The sequence below is a fragment of the Agelaius phoeniceus genome, chromosome 4, assembly GCF_051311805.1.
Source record: "Agelaius phoeniceus isolate bAgePho1 chromosome 4, bAgePho1.hap1, whole genome shotgun sequence".
NCBI lineage: Eukaryota > Metazoa > Chordata > Aves > Passeriformes > Icteridae > Agelaius > Agelaius phoeniceus.
The window spans coordinates 68,574,760-68,590,168 of NC_135268.1; positions in this window are offsets into that span (position 1 = coordinate 68,574,760).

Sequence of the window (15,409 nt, forward strand, 5' to 3'; positions counted from 1 at the left end):
TTTGTAAACCATACAGAAGAGCCATAGAATATGGCTATTTAAATCAGATTAGATTTATAAAGGTCACTGATAAAGTAATTGTATTCTCTAGTAATTATATTCATATCTATATATTGCTGATCACTTACCCTGTGTTGGGGAAGTGATATCTTTCTGGTGAAAGTGATATGAAGAGTAAGGTGGATAGGTGTCTTGGAAAATGAGGTATTTGGCTTTCTTTCAATCAATATTTCAACTATTTAATTAGTGAGAAGAAGACAGAGCTCAGTTTACTTACCAGCCACCTTTACTTAACCCTTCTTAAAAAACTGGAGTTTTAATACAGCAGCAACTCTTATAAAAGATCTGGTGAAAATTTCATCTAATTCAGTGTAAGCACCCTTGGTGCTTCCTGTCTTTGCAAATAACATGGTTTGATATTGCTCCTGTCATCTCATTCTTTGCTGGGGATGAAGATGGGACAGAGAGAACTTCCAATAAAGTCCCAGAAGTCTCAAACCATGAAAACTTCTCAGCACCAGCTTCATAACCCCCCAGAAGGTAAAGACAATGGCTGTTGGTATAGGTCTTGTTTTAGCACCTGAGAGCAGCAACTCCATTTTCTTTTTAACTTCTGACTACAGTTTGTTTTGCACTAAATCTGCCATTGCTTTTCATTAAACAGAGGTCATCTAAAAAAGACACCAAAAATAAAACTTAAAAATTTAACGACCCATTATCATCAGTGGCACACTAAAAATGGTGTTGCACATGTCCCTTTAAGTGACATTTCTCCAGCCATCCTGTAGTAAATTGAGACTAACCAGTGTCTTGCTCCTCTGGCTGTCTACTTAAAATGACACCGCCAAAAATATCTGCAACAACAAGACTTAGCTGGGAGACCGGTTTGTCATCTAATACAACAATCCTGTCATTGTTTTACACTTGCTTTTTTACCTGATGCTCTTCATGCAGGTGGCCAGATCCTTCTCTGTTCCCCATTTTGAGGGCATGTTGTGGCATCCCTAGGCATCAGTGGTGGTCCTTGTGAAATACAGTTGTTCCCCAACAGTTATTGTGGCTTCTATGGCAATAACAATAATTCAGAAATGAACCTCATCTTTAAGGATGGAGCTTACTTTGTTCAGACCTGCCAGGTAGGGCACGTGCAGTTCTCTGATGTTCAGTTTTGACTCATCTACAGCTACTTTTTGTCTCTGCAGGCACTGGAAGATTGTATGAGGAGATTTCAGTATACAGCTGCAACAAACATTCTGACCTTCCTGACGTGATTTACTTTCTCCTCACAGCTTGGCAAGCATCCCTTTGGTTTGACTGCCATGAGAGTGTCTCCCACATTAATCATGCTGCTTCCCAGCCTGCACAGTGTACCCAGCTCTGCTCTGCTCAGACCACCGTGCATGCCTGGCTTCGTTTCCAGCAGCTTTCTGGACGTGCCTTCTGTTTGCCTTCAGCCTGCTTGGTGTGTCACACTGAACAAGGGATGCAGCACACAGGTGAAGCAGAAAGTGTTTACTTTCTCTTTCCACACTTTGACTGCCAGCCAGGTGTATTGAGCAACCAGACTTGCAGGGAACACCTTGCTCCTTAAATCCCCCTTTCCCAGACACCATTTCTGGTATTATCACAGCAGCAGTGACTCACTGCCACCTTCTTGTCCCTCAGTTCTCTTTGTTCATGAACAAAAACTCTTCACCATAACCTGTTTTCTCAGTAGCAGGACCTTGTTTAGCTGACTGCACAGTGACCTGGCACTGCTGCTGATAACAGCACAGACACACACCCTCATGTCCCTAACAGTGCTGGGTCTGTAAAAGGCTCTGCTGACTCCTGTCCTCCCTTAGTGGTGTCTCTCAGGTGACTTTTTCCCAGGTGGTTTCACAAGGCTGAGGTTTCCTCTCTGCACCTGGCGATGCTCTGCCTGCCACACCACTGGTTCATCAGCATGGGCATGGTCTGCAGTTTGTGCTGGCTGTGGTTTCTGCCCAGATGCTTTCCTGCCCAGAGCAGCAGCAGACACTGGTCTCTGTGGTGTCTGTATGGAGTGGCCGGGTGGCTGTTCCCATCTCCTCCTCACTCATTGCCTGTTTCTATTTCTCTTGGGGCTTTATGTCCACATGCTTGGCTTCTTAGTAAATTCTTCCTTGCTTTTCTACTTCTCCCTCTCATTTGGATTTATGTTTAGCTTCCTGATTTCTGGAAGAGAGAGTTAATACTTGGCTGGGAAGAGGCCAGGAGGGAGCTGAAGGTGGTGCCTTTATGGACCAGTTGGAGAAGAATTCAGTTCATCAAAGGAACAAGGAGGCAATGAGTGACCAGGTTGCCACTTCCAGAGGGGTAGAGCAACACAACAAAGATTTCCCCACCTGTTCAACCTCATCTTCTGTAAGTCACATGCATCCCTCAGCAAATGTACTTATTAAACCCTAATTAATGACGTCTTGGTGGTTTGGAGGGCACTCTCCCATCCTGCCCACTCACTGCCATGTAATGATAATTTTGACTTTACTGATTATCTTTAACAACACCAATTACTGGTCAGGGATGGCAGCATTGCTTAAAATGATAAAAACATTGATATACTTTCACTCCTTCTCTCCTTTCAGGGAGAAGAAAAAAGCAAGCCCTTCATTAAAGTGCTAAAGACCACTTTAGTGATAAAGAAAGAGCAGCAGAAGAAATGGGGTGAGCTGAATCTGGACTAACTCAGATGGGAAGCTCAGGTGATATTTGCAGCTATAGCCATGGGTGGTGTGCACCAATGTGTTCTCCTGCACTACAAGGGTTCTTAACCTGTTCCAAATCTTTCTTAAATTGTTATAGCTTCTGCCTGCAAATTACTGAATTCTAGTGTAATTGATTTAGGAAGGGTTAAATTGGGTTAAGTACATCTCCATCATGTACTCTTACTGCTTTAATTAGGTCAATTTAAAAACAATTTATAAAACTTGCACCGACTGGTTTCGTTAATGTAGATCAGAGTCCACATAGGATGAAACAGCAAAATAATTCACTCAGTCATCAATTCATCATTTTTTATGGCCAGATATCAGATGGTCTAAATTTATGGTTTTTTTAAGAACAGCTGTGCTGGAGTATACATATGTGCTGGGAATTTATTGAGCTGAATTTGAGAGCAGTTTTTTCCACCATGCTTCCTTAGACTCCCACCTGGCTGGGTTTGGTCTCCTTGTTTCTGAGGGGAAGCTTGCTGGAGGTGTTGCCAGCAGCCACAGAGTCAGCAGCATTAGCACCAGCCTGTAACTCTGCACAGCCCTCAGCTGGCTCCACCAGGACCCTTTTGAATCAAGAACCTCCCTGCTTTGTACACTGCCAACATCCTGATGGCACAGTTACCTGGTGAGGGTCAGACCTGAAGCCTGAAGGAGCCTTATGGCCGTTGAGAAGGGGATGTAGAGGAAAGCACTTCCAGAATCACCTGCACTGCACTGGATGCTGGTGGATCCAGAGGCAGGGAGGAGCATCACATGGTGCTTACTCTAAATTCAGCTCTCCACTGCAAGGGATAGCCCTGCACCCCAACCATGGAACCTAAATAGGAAGGATAATAGTGCAGACTGAAGGAAAGGGAGAGACCATTTTTTCCACCTCCTGCCGCAAGCCAGGACTAACTATGGCAATGGCATTTCTGAGTAGCTAAACCTGCCAGAAAGGAGATGAGGGTGATGAAAAAGAGAAGATGTGAGGACCACTGGGCAGAAACTCTGGGGCTCTTATCTCCCAACCCAGCAGTCTGGACAAAGAAGTCAGTGAAATAACAGGCTGCACTTAACCCTGGGGCAAGGCAAAATCAAAGGGGCAGGCTCAGAAAACCAGGAAAAGCCCATGGCTGGCTACAAGGGTCTGTAGCATGGTCATGTTCCCCAGAAACAGAAAGGGAGAGCAAGGCAGTGCATCACAGCACAGAGACATCCTTCTGAAAGCTCATCTTCCCCGAGACCTGTAGCAGTTTGGGAGCCAAAACCACTGAGCAAAGATACAGTTCCTTGTGTTTCAACACTGCCAGTGTCAATGGCCAGAGACTGAGAAAAGATAAAGAAAATATTGAAACAACCTCATGACTTAAAAGATTTGGTGTTTTTGTGGTGGGACTGCATTGGGCTTGGTTAAGGTGTGGCAGGAGCAGCTCCCTGACACCACTGTTGTGCAGATGATGTTGTGCAGTGTTATAAAATGGAAACTCTTGTTGGTGTGTATTGGGTGAAATGATATTGCCCTGAACCAGTTAATTGTGCCAGCATCAAACAATTGTAAAATGCCACCATAAAATCAGCCTGAAGTCTCCTCACCACAGCTTCAAACAGCCACACACAACTGGCTCAGGCACAGGGTTTCATCTGGCAACCCCAGAAAAATACCTACTCTGGGTCTAGTCAAAAATGTCCATAGCTCAGTATAATTTCCAGCACTAAAAAACAGAGCAGGGTGAGGGTGATCCTTTCTCTGTTATTATTTCCCAGATCTTGGCCATAAGTGATGGAAAGATTTCCTGAAGCAGAGGCTGAGGTAACCAGGCCTGCGGGCCCCACAGCTCCTGGGAGCCCTGCCCTCTATGAACTGGCCTAATCTCTTCTTAAACCCCTTCAGAATTTTCACCACTGACAGATCTTGTGGCAAGGATTTCCTTGGTTTAATGGTTGCTGGGTGTGAAATGGTTTCCTTTTATGTGAGTAAAGCTGTTTCTTGCCAAGCTCCTCCAAAGGCAAAGCCTGCGGTGTCTGGGTGAGAGCCCTGGTGCTGCTGCTGGGGTGGAGGATGTTCAAACAGCAAGGATCAAGTTCCATGTGCTCAGCAGCTGTTAAAAATATGGGTGGGAAAGGACTGGGAATTTGGGAAATCATTCACCTGACACTTGGGCCAAAGTATGAATGAGCTGCAGGGGAAGTGAGAGGTTGTTGCCATGGTGCACCCATCAGCCTCTGGCTGGGCATTTCATATCAAACCTGGAAATGGGGAGGGAAGCCAGAATATCCCAGGTCAAATTTTGCATGATTTTTCAGGTGTGTGTTTCTCCACTGAATGCAGATACACCAGAGAAGGAGCCTTTCCTTATAGATAGTCAATAATTAAACATTAACCCAGAACTGGTGATTTTGAATTCTCAGCCAAATAAGTGTTTGGGAAAAATACTCTGGGTGATTTTATCTCTCCTCTCTTGGTGGTTGGATCATCTTGTTCTCCACACCCAGCCAAACTTTCCAGCTGCAATGTTTAAACTTCATCATGAATCACATTTTCCATAGCTTTCCATCACTCAGATGTGTCTTTTCCAATGCAAAGCTCTGGTTTTCCATCCTTAGCAGAGCCAGAAAAGCCACAGCATTAGACTCTCCAAGGAAATTCCTCCTTTGCCCCTTAGTCAAACTGGATTTAAAGGCATCCACATGTGCAGTGCCATGAGGAAATCAGTCTCAGGTGCTTCACAATTGCTCATTCCCAGACTTGCACCATGAATAAACTGCCTTGCTGCACACAGTGTCAAAGCAATTGAGCTGACAGGTGTCCAGGCAAATTTTGAGATTATTTGCATAGAGTTATTGCTCTGCAAATAAATCACTGTGATTAACTTCTTCATTACTGGGAAGTCTTTTGTTTATTTGTATTTATATGCATAATTGTATGCATGCTCGGAGCTGCAGTTTGTTTAAAGCTGGATCACTGGGTCCAGTGCTTCTATTCTGATTTCCTCAGGAATATTATTTGCATCTCCATCTTTCATGAAAAGTTGAAGGGATGCATCAAAAAATATGGATATTGACATACATATATAAGCACACATACATACATTTAGACCATAGTTTGGAGATAACCTGTTATGCTTTTGCTAACAAAAAGGGACCACATTGAGAATTTTAAAATAGTTAATTTTAAAAAGAGGAAGGATCCATGAGAACACAGTGTCTCTTCTAAGAGCCATAAAAAAGGGTTTGTGTCTCAGCTTAGGGGCAGGACTTTTAAAAATAGCACAGTGCAGTACAATTAGCCCATCATTGTCCTCACTATATTTCTGAGCCTAAGTGCAAACTGCCTGGTGTTTCAGAGCTGGCACCTGGCAGAATCCAACCATGAAGTGTCCCTGGAGAAATTCTCAGCTGCCTCCTACTTCTCCTACCTGCTCCCTGGAGCAAAACAGGGGAGCAGAGCATGATGGAGAGCAAGAAAACAGGGTGGAATAGGAAGAGGAAGCAAAGTGCTTGCAAAGCTTTGTGCAATTAGGGACTGTTCCTGAGGAGTGAGGAGAGCTTCAAAATCTGCCTGCTGATTTGTAATTTGTTGTCAGCTTTGCATACAATATTTAATTAAAGTTAGCTACTGGCAGTGTCCCCATTGATAGGACAGGGGGTAATGGTAATTGTTTTAAACTAAAAGAGGGTCAATTTGCATTAGATATAAGGAAGAAAATTTTTTACAATGAAGGTGGTAAAACCCTGGCACGGGTTGCCAAGAAGGATGGTGGATGCCCTATCCTCAGAAACATTCAAGGTCAGGTAGGACAGGGCTCTGAGCAACCTGGCCTAGTTGAGAATGTCCCTGCTTAGTGTGGGGTTTGGACTAGGTCATCTTTAATGGCCCCTTCCAACCCAAACCTTTCCATGATTCTGGGATTCTTTTTCATGAGCTGTGCTGGGAAGGAGTAGGTGTTATTTAAAACTGTGGAGTCCCTCTCCAAGGAAGCCTGCCACACATGGGGACATCTCAAGCCACTGTCAGGGTGTGACCAGCACTGGGGCACTGCTGTCCTGCACACACCTCCACAGAGGGGAGGAGAAGAAGCAGCTCTGCTGCCCTCCTGCCCTTTGCTCTGCTCAGTTGGCCACACTGCCTGCAAAGCAAGGTGGTGGGTTTGGGCTGGCTCTGATCAAACCCCTGCTCACTGCAGCTGGGTTTAGCAGGGTGAAATCCTGCCTAAGGCACAACTGAAAGAATATTTTTTAATTTTATATATATATATATATATATATAAGTTATATATATAAGTTATATATATAACTTATATATATAACTTATATTATATTATATTATATTATATTATATTATATTATATTATATTATATTATATTATATTATATTATATTATATTATATTATATTATATAGGTTAACACAGCAGATGCTTGTATTAGGATCCAGACCAGTAGTGAGGAAATGAAAGCAGGAAGCCCTTTCTAAAGCTACTCTCCTGCCCTTCAGCTTCCCCTTCTTCCTCCCAGCTGTGCACCACCCATGTTGTGCCCCAACTCAGCACTGGCATTTAAGCCCTGGATTAAGCAAGTATCAAATCCTCATCACATTTTTTTATTTTAAAGTTTGATTTTTCTTCAAAAACAGCCTCTGCAAGCCTTGTCCTGTCCCCAGTCCTGGCATGTTTTAGGCCTAGGAAGTGATTTTAGACAGCTCTGACAAAGGAGTGCAGGTTTGGGGGTTTAATTAATGAAAAGTAGTGAGGGCCAAATCAGCAGCAGGACAATCAGCTGCACATCTGTGATATCCTCAGCACGTGTTGACTCACAGCCCAGAAATGGGAGACAGGCACCATTGGAGGTGATGCCTGAGTCATGGGTAACATGCTGAGAGGTGGTGGGAAGGATGGGGATGCAGCCAGAAATGTTTCAAGGGGGACACTAGAGAAGCTGCAGAGGCAGCAGGACTGAGGGTGGTGGGGAATTCAGGGTGTCTCAGCCTTTGCTGGCCCCTCTCTGGCTGATGCTGTGAGAGCTGTGTTGACTACCAGCCCTTTCTGATGTTACCAAAGCAAATTCCATGTATTGATTTATCCCAGACAGTAAAACCTCACCTCTGGGTCTCACATTTTGTTCTAGAAAGTAATAATTAACTCTCTCATCTCACACTGGGTACAAAGGCCTGGCCATTTTTTGAGGGCTGGGGGAGCCAGGCTCACCCAGCAGTGCAGGGGAGTTTGGAGAGGGTGGACATTGACTTTCTTCACCATGATGGGCCAGCATTTGCCCTTCACATCTTCAGCAGCAGATTTTCCAAGCAGGAAAACAGTAATCCTTACCTGGGAAAGGCACCTTCCTGGCAGCTCCCACCAACCAGAAGAGTGGTGACGGGGTGGGGTGGCTTAGAAAGGACACGGGTGGCAAAACCTCTTGGTCAAAACTGTCAGCAGGAGGTTGGTGGCCACAAAAGTGCTCAGGACACAGCCTACCTCATGTACCCATGGCTAGAAACCCACTTGATGGTTTGATCTTTTGTGTCTTGAAAGCCTATGGTATCTGGATTTCCATCTTTCCATTGAAAAGAGGTTTTCTGGTTTGCCTGTCAGAAACTCAGATCATTAGTTCTTATGTTCATTCACCTTCAATTTTCCAAGGTCTTCACTACTAATTAAATGAAGTGTTAGCTTCTTTTTATTATTAATGATCTCAGATACTCATATTCTGAGCCTACCTGATACCATAATATTCCTTAAAGGTAACATCTTTTGAGTTTACTTTGTTTTCTGCCTTTAATGATCTGGGTTCTTATGGTGAAGTCCTTAATGGCAAACATCACAGTATGAAACTTCTTTCAAAAAAAAAAATCCCAAACATTTTCAAGGAATTAAAACTCAGAGAGATTTCCCCCAATACCACATAATATAAATTCATGACTGTTACCACCACAGGAGTCATCTAAGCTGAGAAAAAATAGAAAAGGTCAAGGGTTGCACTCGATGATCTTGGAAGTCTTTTCCAACCTAAATGATTCTATGATTCATTTTGAACATTTCCTTTAAAAGAATACCCATGAATCCCAGGAGGATAAAATATCTGCCTCACATGGCTTTGTAGGACTGTGTGGAATTAAACCCAGCCACCAACTTGGAGTCACAGTCAGAGGGGTCCTGGGAAACACAGACCCCAGGGCTGTAATGTTGGGATTAGCTGCAATGGATGAATCCCAGCCTGGCTTTACATTCCATGGCCTGACCAGGTGGATGTGCCATCAGTCATTCACTCTCCATGCAGGTCTCCCATTTGATCCCAAAATGAATGAGCAGACTCATTCTCATAAATAGCTTAGTATGAAAACAGTTTGGTAGGACAGATGTTGGCAGGAAACAGAAAAAAAAAAAAAAGAAAACCAAACTAATTTCAGTTCCTTGAATTTGACACAAAGGGAGGGACAGGTTTCAGTGTTGATAAGAGAGGGGGAAGCTTTGGGGCAGCACAAGGGGAAGGCAGCAGTGACCTGTGCCCTCCCTGGCAGCAGCACAGGGCACAGCACTCGCCCTGCCCAGAGCAGCAGCCTGGACATGAATCACAGCAGTGGTAGCCCTGTCATGGCTTTCTGGAAAGGATTATCACCACCAAGCAAGGGCGAGGCTTTTGGGAAACTGGGGTGCCAGGAATACAGCAGGGAAATGCAGTTAAACTGGACATGGTTACATTTGACCTGGCTGGACACTGAGCTGCAAGAGCTGTTTGTGCCAGCCAAAGCCACACCTATGAAACCTCTGCAAGTGGAAGGTAATGCTGAGAGAGGGACTCTAAAAGCACTGCCTGGGCAGGACTTGGCTTCCAGGGGCCAACAGAGAGATCTGAAGCCACGTGGTGGCAAAGAGCTGGGTCAGTGAGAGCCCTGTGGTGAAGGTAAAGGGGTAAATCCTCTCTGTGCTCCCACCACATGCTTTGTGTCACCCAGCTGCTGCTGGCCTGTTCAGCTGGAGCACACCCATGGGCATGATCTCAGTCTCTGATGGAGGAAGATGAGTTTGTCATGATCTGGCTGTACCAGAGATAACTGAGCAGATCTGTAGCATGGTGGGTAGAGGTGTGGAAGCATCAGCACCTTAAAACAGCTGTTTCAGCAGCTCTTTCCTCCCCAGAGCTCTGGACCAGCCCCAAAACATGAGGCAAAGCCAAGAGTTTCTTCCTGAGCTTCAGTGTGGAAACCCAGGGCACCCAGGGAATGTTTCTCTGTCTGCTCTGGGGTGCCCTGACCCCCAGGGCAGCACTGACTTTCACCCTCATTCATGGAGAAAGTTTCCCAGACTTCAAGATAGACTGGAATCCACAAAAGTGTGAAACAGATTATAGAGAGTAGTGTAGGTGTATCACTTGGTGGGAAATTTAGGTTTTGGGATTTTTAGTATGTTGTGGATGGAAGCAAGATGGAGGACACAGGGTGTCATCCTGGGTTTCTTCTTCATGCTTCTTCTTCCTTCTTCTTCCTGGGTTTGGGTGGCATTTTGTAATTGGGCAGAAGAGTCTGCATTGTGGGCTCTGTGGTATCAGTTATTGGGTTAAAAGGAAAATAATCCAGGTGTCACTTCTTAATTGGATAGTTTAGTCTTAAAAGCCCTTGTAACAAGAGATTGTTGGCCATTTTGTGCCTTCTAATGAAAAGCTGCAGAACTCATGGTTGTGAGACTGTTTTACTGATAAGAAATAACAAACACCTGAGTCTGAACATGAACTACTGTCTCAAGTGCCTTCAATCCAGACCCAGAGAAATGAATACTTCAGTTACTATAAAATTACATAAATTTGTCCCCAGTGCTGGTGTTTATGCAAAGAGAGGTTGAAATGGGTCCTTCCTGCTACTGCCCCTCTTGGTACCAGTCTGGGTCCAGCCTCAAACTCCTGCCTGAGCTTTACAAAAGCAGTAATTCAGATTCTGCTGTCTTTCCACTCCTGTAAAATCCACTTCTCTAGCTTAACCCAAAATTAAAGATCCATTAAATCACAGTTGATTTCTGTGGCAGGCTGAGGGCACTGCTCTGGTTTGTAGCCTTATTTACACTCAGGAGGCTGCTGGGGCTAAAATGCATCTCAAATTCTGCATCTTCCAGAAGTAACCCCAGCTCCCAGGCAGAGCAAATACAGTATATCAGAAAGCAGAAGAACCCTGTATTGAAATGCTGCACAGAGCATTGATTTTTATTTTTTTTCAAGGGACAGCCCTGGGATTTTTCTGCAGAGCTGTTGTGCTGCCAGCATACAATTTGCTCTACTTGCCCGTTTGGTTTTAATGTCCCATTAATAATGCATCTCTGTATTTATTGCAGTTTGCATTACTGTTCCACTGTTACATCTTGATCACTCGTTATTCTGTCTGTAGTGCCAGGCAGGGCTCCAAAACCCAAACAACAGCAGCAGTTTTACTACAGACCAAGCCATGAGCCCCAGCAGACCCCAAGCAGCTCCACTGAGGGGGATCATTTATCTTCCCAAAGCTGGCAGGGCACACTGCCCCTAGGAAAACAGGAACAGCTCTACATCCTCTCCATCTCTGTGATCAGACCTAGAACTTTTCCAGGCCAGTTTGGACAGTCAGCTCTGTGGAGGGATCTAAGCCAGGAAACTGTAAAACATCATTAATGAGCAGCTTGCTTAATCCTGGCTGTGTGGCATCCAGTGTAACAGGAGCAGGAGCAGACTGGGATGGCTCTGGCTGACAGCTCAGCTCAGCAGTGCAGGCCTCATGGAGGATGCTCTAATGATGCCTCCCTGATCAATTCTGCATTCTGAAAAATGCTGCTCAGCTGCTCTTTGACCCTGCAGCCAGCAGGGCTCTGTAGGTACTGGGAATTCCCACCCTTCATTTCCCACCCTACAGCCCTTGGAGCACCCCACTGCACCCCTGTGGGTCTCCAGCTCAGCATCCAGGATTGGATATCACAGTACTGGTGTTCAATTCCCACTGGGAGCATCTTCAGGCCTCCTCAAACCTGTATTGCTCTGTAAATCAGAATTAATATGGAAAGACAATGCTGAAGGAGCTGGGGGGTTACCTCACAGGAGAGTTATAGTACCCACAGAGCTTCATTACTCTCTTATCCCTGAGGACTTACCAGCCCTGTCTTTCTCATCACAGGAAAATGCCCTGAATCCTGGAAAAGACCTAATTGCAGTACTGTTTTGAGGCAGGATTTCTCTCCACCCTTCTGCATGAGGCTGCACAAACACAAGGAGAAAGGTTTCTCTGGTCTTCCAAGAAAGCCCTAGCTTCCCCTTTCTTCCTCTGGGAATGGAGCTGACCTCCTTCTGCCCTTGTCCCTTGAACAGCATGTTATTTCCAGCAGCAGCAAGGAGTTTTGGAGCAAGAAAATGGAAATTTTCCTGTACTGGTGGTTAGTGCACTCAGGAGGGGGGTTTGAAGCCCCTCAGGGCACTGCAGAGAGCCCAGAGCAGGGCTCCTGTGTCCTCAGTGACTGCCTGGGCTCACAGGCATGACCAGACACAGGTCACTGTTCCCTGGGTGCACTGTCAAAGAACTCACCTTTGCTCTCTTTTAATTGTATTATCCACAAAACAAAGCAAAATTCAGGGGTCTTTAGGTTGAAGCATCATTTTATCCATTCTATAAAAAACAGCAAAGCAAAGCAGGGACTGATGAGGCACAAAGTTCCTGCTGTTCCCCTCTGCCTGAGGGAGTTGGTTGCCATGCAGGAAGCTGTGGGAAGCAGAGCTGATTCTCCCCCACCCTTTCACATCCACCCCAAAGGCCAAGACTGCCACTTTCAGCTCCAGAACCTTCAAACCACTTTTTGGATCTCAGCCCTTAAAGGCAGTTCCTCGCAGATTCTCCCATCTGACCTAATCCCAGAGAAAGATTTTTGTCCTGGCTTCCTCTGCCTGCTGCCAGCCACGGCCTGGTCACCACAGTCTGCCCTTGTGGGAAGTGTCCCTGAGCTGCCACATGCTCTCCCACTTGGCAAATTCCTCAGCAGATGAGGTTGCTTCCAGATTTCAGCACTTACTGGCAAGCATCAAGTGGTTTGTCCAGAAAGGCTCTGAGTGATTAAAGATCTCTGGGAGCTGTGTTGTGGCCACTGCCTGGTTACTGACCTACACAAGCACAGCAACATGGGAACCAGTGACCTGGGAAAACAAACTTTCCTGCTCCCTGTCTTCTAATATTTAGCTTTGCTTTTTGAGATGAAAGAAGAACGAATTCCTATTTGTATTCATTCTCATTGCCCAATTTAGGAGTTTTTAATCATTTACTGAGAAAAACAAGCCTTCTATTATGATTGATTGGACTTGAACATAGCTTGCATTCCAACTCCTGAGCAAATAAAAGCTGATTCACTGTTACCAAGACACTGAAAACATTTGTTATCTCTGTCTTGAAGGTAACAAATCTGCATCTGCAAGTGGGTGTGAACCACAGAATCGTTTGGGTTGGGAGGAACCTTAAAGCTCGTGTCACTCCAACCCTTTGCCATGGGCAGGGACCCCTTCCACTAGACCAGGCTGCTCAGATCCCCATTCAGCCTGGCCTTGAGCATTCCCAGGGATGGGGCAGCCACAGCTTCTCTGGACAGCCTGGTCCAGGGTCCCACCACCTTCACAGGGAATTTCTCCCTTACATTTAATGTAAATCTCTTTTTGGTTTTGCCCATGTAAAACATCACTCTCCCTTATTCACACCCCCTGTTAAGTACTGGAAGGCTGCTATAGGGGCTCCCAAAGCTACCTCCTCTACAGACTAACACAGTCCCAGCTCTCCCAGCCTGTGTGCACAGGACACACAGGCACATCTGTACAGCAGGATAGAACCCACAGCTTATGCCCTCCTTGCCAAAGCACATGGGACCAGATGAGGATCACTGTTTTCTCTTTCTGTTTGAGTAACTCTGAGTTCTCCTAATTACAGCTTTCAAAAATCCTCTTCCCCAGCTTTCATATGTTCATACACTCAGCAGCCCATCCCTGGAGTGCACATTCAAGCTTATACCCTTTAGTTTTGCAGACAGATTGACTACTATTACTAATGGACATAAAGAAGGGGAGACAATTTGGAAGTTGCTTTTTCTTCCTTCATTCCTCCTGTGTTTCCACAGCATTGGGATATCCTGGCACCCTGAAGTGCAGCAGCCAAGAGAAGGGATGGTTCCCTTCTTCCAGCCTTTCAATCATGATCTCCTCCTCTCTACAAAATCTCATCTACTGCTCACTTTTTGGGGTCCTTTATGCTAAAAGTGACTCTCATTTGTCTGTTGCAAATAATCACAAAGCAGCAAGAGCCCCAGCCAGTACTGCAGCCTTTTTCCACACTGTTTAGGGATAGGTTGTTCACACTTTTCCAAAAAGCACTGTACTGTGAGAGCAATGAGTGCCAGGAGGAAAACAGACTTTAAAAATAAAAGATCCAGATGCAACAGAGGTTCATGGGATGTGAAAAAAAGGTAAAGTTTCCTAACCACATGAAGCAGGACTTTTTTCTAGCTGTTTTCTGCACACACATGAATTCTAAGCAAACCCCAATTCCTTTCTCAGAAAGGGCAGTTGAGATGATCCCCAAGCCAATCTGCTCACACCAGGGATTAAGAGTAATTGCTACCTCAGCTACTTCTCCTTCACAGTATAAAATAAACCCATTTATATGCCAAAATATCTACCTTTCTCCAGCCTTGGAAATACGCCTCTCATCTGAGGCCGTTTCTCCCCCATCACTTTTGCCCATGAACAGGGACAGCCTCCCACTTATTTTTTCTATCTAAGATGTTGTATTTGAGACTTTCCTACAGTGCCAATTCTTGCAGTACAATCAGAATTGGGTTTTGGATTCTGGTCTGTGCCAACATTTCAGTACAATCAGAATCAAGTTTTGGATCCTGGTCTATGCCGATCTATTTTAAAGGCAGCTCAACACTGAAAGGGAAAGTTGGATCATCCTGCCACAGCCTGAGGCCATTTTCCAAATGGCTTTAGCTAAGGAATCATCAGCGTTAGTGGGAGCAGCACTGAGTAACCACTTCACTTGAATGAATGAGTTATTTAAATCAAACAGTTCTGAGCACCAAGGATTTTCCCATCCTCCAGATGGGAAATGTGGCAGAGATGCTGCTCACTGCAGGACTCTGAACATGTTTTGTGGATCCCTCAACAAACAGTCTGTACCAGTACAGATGTAACCTGGAAGTAAAAGCCTTTTTGTACAACGTTTGTTCTTTCCCATCTGTTTGCTAAACTGTACCCAACTGAATCTCCCATGACTCTTTGCTGAACGATGTTTTTGACAACTACAAAGCAGGTGCTAAGACTGGAGAGAGACACAAGGAAATCTTTCACAGGGATTTCCAAGTGAAACTGGACACCTGCTGGGTTAAGGCATTTGTTAAGCTTCAGTGCAATTGGCAGGACATGTGACACAGCTCTAAGGGGCTGAGGCAGAACAGAGTCAGTCAAGGGACTCCAGAGAGGCTCTTTCACAATCCTAAATCAACAGGGCCCACTATCTGATCTGATCCCCTGCAGTGCAGCCCCATGGAAGTGCCTCCCTCTGCTCTGGCACTCCCACTGGTGCAGAGGTACCAGTGAGAATAATCAGGCACTGAGATCTGTTAGAAACCTTGTCTAGATGGCAGTGAGCAAACTCCTAAGAGCTTTAGCTACTTGTGTGCAGTGCATCCTGATTAAAATAGAATATATAAA